We start from the raw sequence: 11,534 nt of genomic DNA, 5'->3' as shown, positions 1-11,534 counted from the left end.
TTCAATCTTATGTTGTACAGAGAGCAGTTTCAATATTACTCCCCCAGGTCCCTAAGAAAGGAAGTCTATTAATTAGCGTTTAATATTTGTTTAGAGTTCTTTTTGTCTTTAGCCAGAAGATATATAGTGCAACTGCTGCTGTGTTCAACAGTTTATTTAGGTTAGATTTCTCCTATTTCCCTGTTAGTTAATGTTATTTATTTAAACCTTATTTATTTGAAATATGTTGGGTCATTTGTTTCTGTTTGTGTTTAATTTTAAAATTTGCCTTCCTTTTTGGTTTTAATTATTTCCTTTTTAATTTTCTTTTTGAGTCTGAGAAACATTAACATTCTAAAAGACATAAGTACATTAAGTTCTACTTACATCTATATTGTTTTCTTCCTTGTGTTTTCTTTTGGTTTAATTTCTTTTTTAATTTTGTAGGTTTTAAAGCAGATAATTTAATTGATTAATTTAAATATATATGTATATATTTATATATATATATTTTTTTGAGTGGTAAAGTGTTTAAGGCTATAGAATTTCCTTCAGTCACTGCCTGGTATCCTGCAGGTTCTGATATGTATATATATTCTGATAGACACACACATATATATGTTTTTATTTTTATTCTTTTTAAATGTTCTTAAACTTTGTTTTGTATTTTCAGACTCACTGAAAAATTACTGTATCTTTCGCTCCATAAGACACACCTGACCATAAAACACACGTAGGTTTTTAAGGAGGAAAATAAGAAAAAGTATTCTGAACTAAAGGGTGTGTTAAAATATTTAATAAAATATACCACAATAATATTTCAACAATGTAAACTCAAACAACCATTAGCACTGTTATTAGCAAGTGAGAAGAGACTTTGAAATATTCAAATATTGTTCTAGTTGTCTGGGAACCCACAGCAACTAAAAAAAAAATGAACATTAGCTCCATAAGACACACGGGCATTTTCCCATCCACTTTTTGGGGAAAAAAAGTGTGTCTTATGGAGTGAAAAATACTGTATGTAACAAAAGATATTTGATTTGTTATTTCCAGTCAAACTGACCTTTTTATGCACCTTCTAAATTTTAAAATAAATTCTAGGTTTTTATGTTATTAGAGCTTTAATTTTAATATTTATAATTATGAAACTTTTTTGTGACTTAATATAAGATTAAACTTAATGATTGTCCCATGAGTGTTTGAGAAGATACATTCATTATTATCAGGGTAAATAAACATATGTATCATATATATGTATATATCTACCTTATTAATTAGGATTTTAGAACTTCTATATCCTGTTCTTGTGTCCACTTGATTTAGCTCATATTAATTCTAATGTATTAAATTTCTCTGTGGTTAATGTCTCTCTCTGTCTCTTTGCATCTCTTATAGTTTCTGCCTACAAATGTATTTGCTGTGTTATTTTGAGGCTTGGATATTCACAATCATTATATCTTTATTAAGAATTGAGGCTTCTAGCATTAAAAATAATCATTTCTTGCCACATTTAATATATTTTAGCTTGAATTTTATTTATTTATTGTATCTATTTCTTTTTGTTTGTTTTAAGAAAAGTAAACACCTTTCCTACATTAGCTAAGCCAGGAAGGGCGCGGTGGATTCATTGCCTTTCTGAGCCTTGGTTGTCTTCAGACAGTTATCCAGCGGGTCGCTCCCTAGCTGCCCTCTAGCACGTGACCATCTGCTCGGCCACCCTGGCCTGGTGTTGGAGCCATGCACGCAGGAAGCTTGCCCTGCTGCAGCTGCTCCTCCAAAAGACTGCTGATTTGGGCCTTCTTTCTCCTTTCCTCATATTTCTTCTGGATTTTTTTAAATCGTTTTTTTGTTTGTTTGTTTAAAATATCTTCCTCTTCAAGAGTCAGCTTGGCCCCTTCTTGCAGCCCACAGACTGTGCATAGTGGTACTCAGACCCCTGTCTGTACAAGATGATGTCAGTGGCACGATTCAGTTCTTTACTAGGGTCTTGGTGTGGACCAGTTTGTTGTTGAAGGCATTGTACACACCAATAATCCTCGTGTTGTGTGTACAACACTCAGAGCCCTAGGAGAAATTGCCCATGTCTGTCCTCGCCACTCGTGGGGACTTGTGTGTATAGGGGGTGGCCAATCTTAGTGTTGGTAACAAGGTGTCCAGCTCTCACTTTCACTTCTTGTCTTGGGGCTTTCTCTTTCCCTCGGTCTTGAGGTGCTTCTGCCGGTTGTCCTTGGAGACGCCCATGGCTCAGCACTGGCTGGGAAGAGCTGAGGGTTATTTCGTTTAATATCACTGTTGCCTGATACGTCTTTGTCTATCTCTTTATATCTTCTAAGTCATTTGTAAGTGTGTGTCTTAAATATATTTTGGGTGAAGAGAGTCTTGGTTTGGGGTGACGAACACTCAATGTAATATACAGATGATGTATTGTTGAATTGTGCACCTGAAACCTGTATAATTTTATTAACCAAAGTCACCCCAATAAATTCAATATAAAATTAAAATTAAAGTAATGCTATCCTAATATATATATGTAAAATATATTTTTGCTTTGTCAGTCAAACTGAAAATATTTTTTTATCAGATGAGTTAAACCATGCATTCACATTTATTGATAAGTGTGAAATATTTGATTGAATATCATATTATTTTATGTAATAATTACCATGTATTATGTTATATGGGCTTTATTTTCTATATGAAGTGGGTTTTTGGCTCTTTTAAAAAATATTTTGGTGTTTAAGAAAGACTAGTTTTGTTCTATATGCTAATTTTTTACTTATTTTTTTTCAATTTTCTTATTATCTTAATTTGTTTTTGTAGCATGTTACTATGTTGTTTGCAGTTTTGAACGATGTACTTTTAATTCTAACCTGTTGCCTATAAAACAAGTTCCCTTTTTCCTCTCTTCTCATTTTTACTTGCATTATTTCTTTGTAGAACATACAACACACTATGTAGGAGATGTCATAAAACATATTCTACCCTTGACTTCATCTTTGAGTCTTAAATCTACAATTAAATAAATTGAAAGCTCACCATCAGTCTTATTGCTGAAATTTTTCAATTCATCTCTGGTTGCGTTCTGTGAGCACTTAAAACTGTTTTTAATAGCACTGATCATTGAATGACAATGTAGCCAACAGTTAATCCTTCGTTAACTTTTCTATGTTTGAATTATTGTAAAATAATGTTTCATTGGTATGATATTTTGTATGTAGTTTTTTAGAAGTCTGATGCCAATTATCTTACCTTGGTCATATATCTATTCACTGAAGTCTACATACTCTTTATTTGTAAAATTTAGTATTTTTACCATATTACTTTAAATGATCATTACGGATTAATATCCTCTGTTAAGTAGTAAGCTCTTTCAGTATGTTGTTTCAGAACTTATTTTCATTCAGGGAGGTTATCTTGTATTATCCTTTAAAAATTAGTTTTTTTAATTATTTTAATTATCTTTTATAGGGACTCCAGTTTTACTAAATTGAATCCCATTTGCCTGTCTTCCATTTTAATCACTGTTTCAGACCCTTTCTATCTCTTTTCTTATTTCATTTTCATTTTCTTTGTTGTTTTCCTACTATTTTTCAATAAAAATTATTATGTGTTCATTTGAATTTATTCTTCCTTGGGCATCTTGTAATTTATTTTTTGAAATTTTTGATCTTTAAAATTTTTTTTATTATTGTTCTATTAGTTTTTTTTAAAATTTATGGCTCAAGCTTTTTGTTGTACTCTCATTTTCTAATTCATTTCATAGTAGCTTTTAATAAATAAGACTGTACTTCTGCAATTTTATTTGCTTGAACTGGTGATTTATTGTCAGTGTGAAAAATGGTTTTATAATCAGTAGATTTATTTTGGGGGGTATGAGGGTGGTGAGAACATTGTGAGAAGATGAGTTTTGTTTCTTTTATTTTACAGAATCCTAAATTTCTCTCTCTTGTTTTTTCCCCCCCTTCAACACTCAAAATCCTAAGGTCCTTTCTTTCTTCCTTTTAGATTTTTGTCTTAAAAACTGACTACTTATTTCCTTATATACTCTCTCTTGTCTATAATCACTGCTCTGATCTACACTTTTTTGTAGAATTTACACATAGAGGAAGACTTTTTCTGAAGTAGTTTTAGATGAAAAAAAGTATAGGCTAAATTATAGGAGATGTCATTTAATTCCCTTATTTTAATAATAATTCCCAAATAATATAAGCAAACATATATAACCATATCACAACCTGTCAGATGGAAATCCTCTAATCCTTGGAAATCTAATTAAGCTTGCCTTAAATATGTAATTTAATTAATTGCCTATAGAAGTGAGAAAAAAAAAAAAGAACCCCTTGTGTCTAACTTGCATATTTTTTTGGTCTTTATAGTCCTTGTATCCAAGCCCAATTTATCTATTTTTCAATGTCTCATCATAGGAAAGAATATTATCCCTTGGTTGAGTTCTTAAAAGATATGCACATTATGATCATTTGTAATACTAATTATGACTATATAATAATACAGTAATAACAAGAGTAATTCCCTGATCCTTGGACTTTGCTAAGATTTTAGCGGACTAGAAAAGTACAGCAGTGGGGTCACACTTTCTCCCCTTGTTTATACTTCCTGATTAGCATTGTACCTTCCCCAAATCTCCTTTTTCTGGTATGGAGGACAATGCAACTCTCTCCTAAGTTTCTTTTTCTAATTTATTTACCCAAGTTCATCGAATGCTCAGCATTAAAAAGGACCTTCCATAGTCCCCTTTTTAGAGGTCAATTATGATCAAATATAACCTATTTTTACTCTGTTAATATAGTGAATGAAAAAAAGTCTTAAAATCTATACTCATTAATAGAAAAAATATATATATCTTTTGAGGGTAGTAAGTGAACATAAAAGATTGGGTTTTCTGGTTAGACTTCTAAGAATCAGAGCTCTCACCTAGAATGAAGCTCTACTAGATATGCCAAAAAACTCATAGTAGACAGAGGGATCTGGAATGTCTTTTCATAGCAGACATACGCTTCCGGCCAAGAGTTGTAGATAGAGTCTCTGCAGGAGGATCTTTGAGAGACTCATACAGTAGAAACATTTAACTTATGAAACATCTAGATTTAGTACCTCCAACACTTGTGCAGTTGACCTTTTATTTTCCAGGGAGCTGAGCCTCATAGATTCTAGGTCCTATAGTTTAACTCTAGCTAGAACATCCTGTGGAAATACATTTTATAGATAACTTTTATTTTTCCTAAAAAATATAAATAGTATATAAATATCCAACTCTCCAGTTGACAAGGTGATAGGATTAGGTCACCTGCCACTGTCCCTTTCCTAGGTGCACTTACCCCACAGAGCTTGAATGTTTGTGTCCCCCTCAAATTCATCATGACATCCTAACTTCCAAAAAGTAGTGGTATGATTTAGATGGGGCCTTTGGGAGGTGATTAGGTTTTGAGGTTTGGAGGGTAGAGCCTCCCATGAATGGGATCAGTGTTCTTATAAAAGAGACCCCATAGTGCTCCCTAGTCTCTTTCATCACACAAGGATACAGAAGCCATACAGGTGGAAGAGGGCCTTTACCTGACTATGCCGGCACTCTGACCTTGGGCTTCCAACCTCCAGAACTGTGAGAGATACATTTCTGTTGTTTATGAGCTATCCTGTCTGTAACGTTTTATTATAGAAGCCGAATGGACTAAGACAGGAGTTAATGGGTTATAGATGAGGTGCTTTAATTACTTCCTTCCAACAATTTTTGTATTTTCCTAATTTTTTTCTAAAGTATTTAGATATTTGAATGGACAACTGGAGGGAAAATTTGTGTAATGAAAGAGTGAGGAAAAGACTGATCATTCAGACCATGGAGTAAGAACTATTTATTTACTTGATAGCAGCTCTGTCTGTGTTCATTTAAATAGCAGGCTGACTTCATACCTGAAGATTCATTCATTTAAGAAACAATGCAGCCTGAGCAAGCAGTGGTGCAGTGGATAGAGCATCAGACTGGGATGCAGAGAATTCAGGTTCGAAACCCCAAAGTCGCCAGCTTGAGCATGGGCTCATCTCGTTTGAGCAAAAGCTCACCAGCTTGGACCCAAGGTCGCTGGCTTGAGCAAGAGGTCACTCAGTCTGCTGTAGCCCCTTGGTCAAGGCACATATGAGAAAGCAATCGATGAACAACTAAAGTGCCACAATGAAGAGTTGATGCTTCTCATCTCTCTCCCTTGCGGTCTGTCTGTCCCTATCTGTCCCTCTCTCTGTCTCTGTCACAAAAAAAAAGAAAGAAAGAAAGAAAAGAAAAGAAACAATGCAGTGACTTATCTGCTTAAGTCATTGATGTGATGCATGGAATCAGAGGCAGAATTTAGATTTTTATTGTCTCCTTGAAAATTAGAAAACAATGCCGGTAGTTGATATAAGCATACTATTAAAATTATCCATGTGACATACATATATACATGTATTCACATAGGTTTTCTCGTTGATGTATATACTGCTCACCTGCACATAAACACCTATTGTTCTCCTGTGCTTTTTGTCCCGAATCCCATGCGCTATATTCCTGTCCAATTTTCTGAGGAGAGGATGGGTTCCATCACTCTCTCAGGGTTCTGCCTTGCCTTCTCTGTGTCTTCTGTTTCACGTCAACGATTCTGTGAGGTTTTTTATTACAAAAATGTAATATCAAGAAAATAATAACAATCCTTTCATATGTGTAATTTTTAATTTATAAGTCACTAAAACCTCTAGAAACTACTCAAAATACTCTACAGTTCTCTGAGTAATAAAACAATTTTGTGAAGTGCTGCAAACATTATCTTAGTCATTTCAGTTTAGAAAACATCATCTTCTATTTTTTTCTTCTCTGCTACCCAGCTATCGTTTCTCCCAATCAGTACAGATGCTCACTGTAGCTCTCTGATGTCACCTCTACCCCTGGATACCTTGGTACATGGCTTTTAAGAAAGGAACAAACAACTCAGCCATTATTCCCCATTGGTAAAATCTAAGGGGAATTCAGTAGTTTAGACATTTTCTAAAATGAAAATATCCTTATAGCAATCTGCCAAAGTTTGCCTCAATGACTAGAAAAGAACAGTTAAGAAGTTAAGTGTGCCTGACCTGTGGTGGCGCAGTGGATCAAATGTCGACCTGGAACACTGAGGTCTCCAGTTCAAAACCCCTGGCTTGCCAACTCAAGGCACATATGGGAGTTGATGCCTCCTGCTCTTTCCCCCATTTTCTCTCTCCCATCTCTAAAATGAATTTTTAAAAATTAAGAAAAATTAAATGTAGCTTTGTTTTCAAATGAAGTCAAGATCTTGATCGTTTGAGCAGAAGCATATTGCTTTTGTCTTCAGTACTTGGCTTTTTTGATCTGCATCACGTGAATGATAACCTCATCTCTTTACTCATAGGAATAAATACGTGCTGCTTTAAAAAGCAAAAGCAAAAACAAACCTCCCTTTATGCTGATTTTTAACCATGTTATTTTGTATAAACTATTACATATTTATTTTAATGTGAAAATAAATTATCCTGGTTTTAATTATAACTTTCATTGTAGATATAAATTTATATCTATATAATAATTATATTTTCATTTTACGTACTTTCCTACTCCTAATCGATGAAATTTTATATTAATATAAATCATAAACTTTAAAATAGATATCTATAAAGAAATATTTTTCATTCACAGAGCGTTTTTCTAAGGTGTCTCAAAAGCAGGGTTTGCTGTTTTAGCTCCATGGCTCCACGCCAGGTGGCTGGGGGCACTATGAGCTTACAGCAAGAAGGCTGGAGGTGGCCTGGGGCCCCTGAGGGTCAGTATCCCAGGAGGGCAGGACAGGACCAACCTGGAACGATTTTTGGAGAGAAGTTATATAACATACCTCAAATTAAAAGACCAAAAAAAAAAAAAAAGAAATGTTTTTTAAAAATCACACTTTAACACACGGTTTATAGAAAAATCATTTGAAAAATATATAAATGAGCTATATGTTCTCCATCAAGAAAGTAATTGATGGAAAAGAATATGTAAAGTTAGGTTTTACTTGTATACATTTTAGGTAGAAGTCTTTATTCTAAAGTGCATCAGCAAGGTGACCATACTCATATGTTTCACGTTCCATATTATCCAAATGTGTAACCGATTGCATTACGGTCTTTCGGACCTTGCAGTGAGAGTGAAAGGACTGCCTTGCCCAGGGACAGTGCAGGCCCCACCATCGAGATCAGGTGGTGGAAGAAATTCTAGTCTCATTGCTTTTTAGCTTCAGTGCGAATTAGCCAATGAGCTTTTGTTTAAATGCAGAGTCCTGGGCCCCAGCTTGAGACATTCTCATTGTTTGTCTTGAAGGTCCCAGGAATGCATATTTTAACAAGTATCACGGTAGTTCTGAGGAAGGGGATTCACTGAGCACGCAGAGAAAAGGCCACGGGAGGACCTGGTGGGAAAGCAGCCGTGTACCAGCCCACGAGAGAGGTCACAAGAGAAACCAGTCCTGATGGCATCTTTTTTTTTTTTTCCATTTTTTTTTTTTTTTCCTGAAGCTGGAAATGGGGAGGCAGTCAGACCTGATGGCATCTTGATCTTAAACTTTCAGCTTTCAAAATCATGAGAACAATACTTTTTTTTTTTTTCCATTTTTCTGAAGCTGGAAACAGGGAGAGACAGTCAGACAGACTCCCGCATGTGTCCGACCGGGATCCACCCGGCACGCCCACCAGGGGCACGCTCTGCCCACCAGGGGGCGATGCTCTGCCCATCCTGGGCGTCACCATGTTGCAACCAGAGCCACTCTAGCGCCTGAGGCAGAGGCCACAGAGCCATGCCCAGCGCCCGGGCCATCTTTGCTCCAATGGAGCCTTGGCTGCGGGAGCGGAAGAGAGAGACAGAGAGGAAAGCGTGGCGGAGGGGTGGAGAAGCAAATGGGCGCTTCTCCTGTGTGCCCTGGCCGGGAATCTAACCGGGGTCCTCCGCACGCTAGGCCGACGCTCTATCGCTGAGCCAACCGGCCAGGGCCAAGAACAATACATTTTTGTTGGTTAAGATGCCTAGTTTGTGGTATTTTGTCATGGCAACCTAGCAAACTAATACAGATTTTGGTACCAAGAAAGGGGGTGGAGGAGGGGGCTACTGCAAGAAATATCCAAAAATGTGGATGCGGTTTTGGAACTGTGTGGTGGGTACAGACTGCAAGAGTTTTGAGAAGCACGTTAGACAAAACCTAGATTGCCTTAAAGAGATTATTGATAGGATATGGATGTTGAATGTGATTTTGATGCGGCCTCAGACAGAAAATGAAGAATGTGTTGTTATAAAGTAGCAAAGACATTGGCTGAACTGTGTTCTAATGTTCTGTGAAAATTAGTAAGTGATGAACTTGTATAGTTAGCTGTAGAGATATCTAGAAAGAGTGTTGAGGGTGTAGTCTGGGTTTTTCCATTCTGCTTATAGTAAAAAGTGAAAGGAGGGATAGGAATTGAACGAATTAAAGAAACAAGAGCTTGAAGATTTAGAAAATTCTCAACCTATTTATACTGCAAAAAACAAGAATGTATGAGAGAAAATTCTAAAGGTGATGGTGGAAAATAACAACATAAGGAGATTATGGGTGTGACTCATGTGTCTAATCAGCCATGTCAACAGAAGCCAACAATAGCGATGGGGTTATACCAGCAGAAACACTGCTAGCTTGGACTAAATAGGACAGAAATAGGACAAAATAAAAAAAAGGCTGTTAAACTTCTGGGTTTCCACGTGATGAGACAATACAGCTATCTGGCTGTGAACATGTATTATCCTCCAATAAAAGGGAAGAATGACCCTAAAGGCAGGGCTATGATCCCTCAATTCCAGAGGGGAGGGCCACCTCCTTAGTTATTACTGTAACAATGTCTTGATGAATCTATTTATAGTAGTCTAATTGACACCTGTCTTTTCTTTATATTGTGGTTGTAGTGACTTTCCAAACTGCACTCTGACCTGTATATTCACACTTTACTCACATCCCTGCCACTGAGAACCATAAATTGTCTTACTTTGCTCTTAGAAAAAATATTAAAACCTCAAACGACCTGGCTTCTACCTGCCTCCCCAACCTCACCTTATATCGTCCTCTTCCTCAATCTCATACTCATCAGGTACATACTCTGCAGAGCCTTGGCATATGTTCTCCTTCTTAGAAAGGTCTTCCTACCTTTCTATGCCAATTAACACCTACCGATCCTTTAGATCTCAGCACTAAAATAATTTCTTTAGGCGACTTCTCTGGCCTCTGTCCCTGGCACCAGAGAACCTTGTCGGGTGGGAAGCACTATACTCAATAAAGCCTTTTATTATCCACACACACACAAAAAAAAAATCCTTAGAAAAGTCTGACTATGTGAAATTTCACTGTTAGGTCATTCATAGAACTGCAAATTCTTCTGCACATAATACTGTATAAATGACAGAAGAAGAAGGAAGAAGTTTGTTTGTGCTCACATTTATATCTTTACAGATGGGCACTTACCTCCAAGTAGAAACTTAGGTATCTTTGCATAAATGCATGAATGAACGAATTTTAAATCTTAAAGAGGACCCTGTTTTGGGTCATTCATTAGTCTGCTTTAATTCTATCTAGATATGTTTAATAGTAAATTTAAAAATTCATATAAATATTGTTATGAGTGAATTGGTAATTTTAACTGATTTATAATTACAATAAATCTGTACACACACACTCATTTATCTGAAATAAAGCAATTAACGTAGAAGTCATTCCCTGAAAATGGTAAGAGGTACTATCAACTCATGATACTCACCGTTTGATAAGCTGCCCTGCTAAACATATTTATCCTCCCCTCCCATCTTTTTCCTCTCTGTCACCAGCTCATTTCTTTCCCTAAGTTAGTCAGCTGAATTCTTTCTCCAAAAAATTATTATGGGCTCTGAAAAAAATTTTTTAACTTACCAAAATGATTATAGGGTGTGAGCCAAACCGTGACAGTCCCTGGTAGAACACTATTTCTCATTTTCCCCCTGAAACGTGATTGTTAAGTCCTCAGAGGATGGAAGGGGAGCCAGGCGGGAGCAGGGGGCTGCTTGTTTCTCTGAGGACTAGTTAGGACTGTTCTTTCTGAAACACACAATCACAGCAACGCCTTACCCTTTCATATTGACGACACAATGGTTGGTTACGTTTTCAGTTGGCTCTAAGGATCGCTCTGGCATTTAGCGTCGCTCTGTGGCTGCAGCCCGGTCGCTACCCTTTCAAGATCAAGATCGGTGTGCAGGGCTATTTTGCTAATGTTAGTGGGCATAGCCAGTCTGTGAGCGCATTGTGTTTCTTTTCCCTCTGAAAATATTTTATAGCAAAGGAACAATATCTCAAAAAGAAGACATTTATCGAAATAAGGTAGAAAAAGGGAGACCAAGAAGATTTGCCCAGGGAAGCCTCCACTCACGCCCCTTGTAAGGAGCAGCTGCCGAGCGCATTCAGAGAGCGATGAGAGGCCGGATTGGGATTTTACTCCCTAACACCCCTTAGAGAGTCAAGTTGTATTGAGTCAAT

At 36.4% G+C, this 11,534-nt stretch overlaps 1 pseudogene; it reads right to left on the bottom strand.

Annotated features, from left to right (window-relative positions):
• Positions 1–1,661: 1,661 nt before the first annotated feature.
• LOC136306433 (small ribosomal subunit protein eS8 pseudogene) lies at positions 1,662–2,223 on the bottom strand (annotated as a pseudogene).
• Between the last annotated feature and the right edge of the window lie 9,311 nt (positions 2,224–11,534).

The sequence above is a fragment of the Saccopteryx bilineata genome, chromosome 5 (genome assembly GCF_036850765.1).
Source record: "Saccopteryx bilineata isolate mSacBil1 chromosome 5, mSacBil1_pri_phased_curated, whole genome shotgun sequence".
Taxonomy (NCBI): domain Eukaryota; kingdom Metazoa; phylum Chordata; class Mammalia; order Chiroptera; family Emballonuridae; genus Saccopteryx; species Saccopteryx bilineata.
The sequence above is the reverse complement of the archived record's forward strand: the minus strand, read 5'-3'. Positions and strand labels throughout refer to the sequence as shown.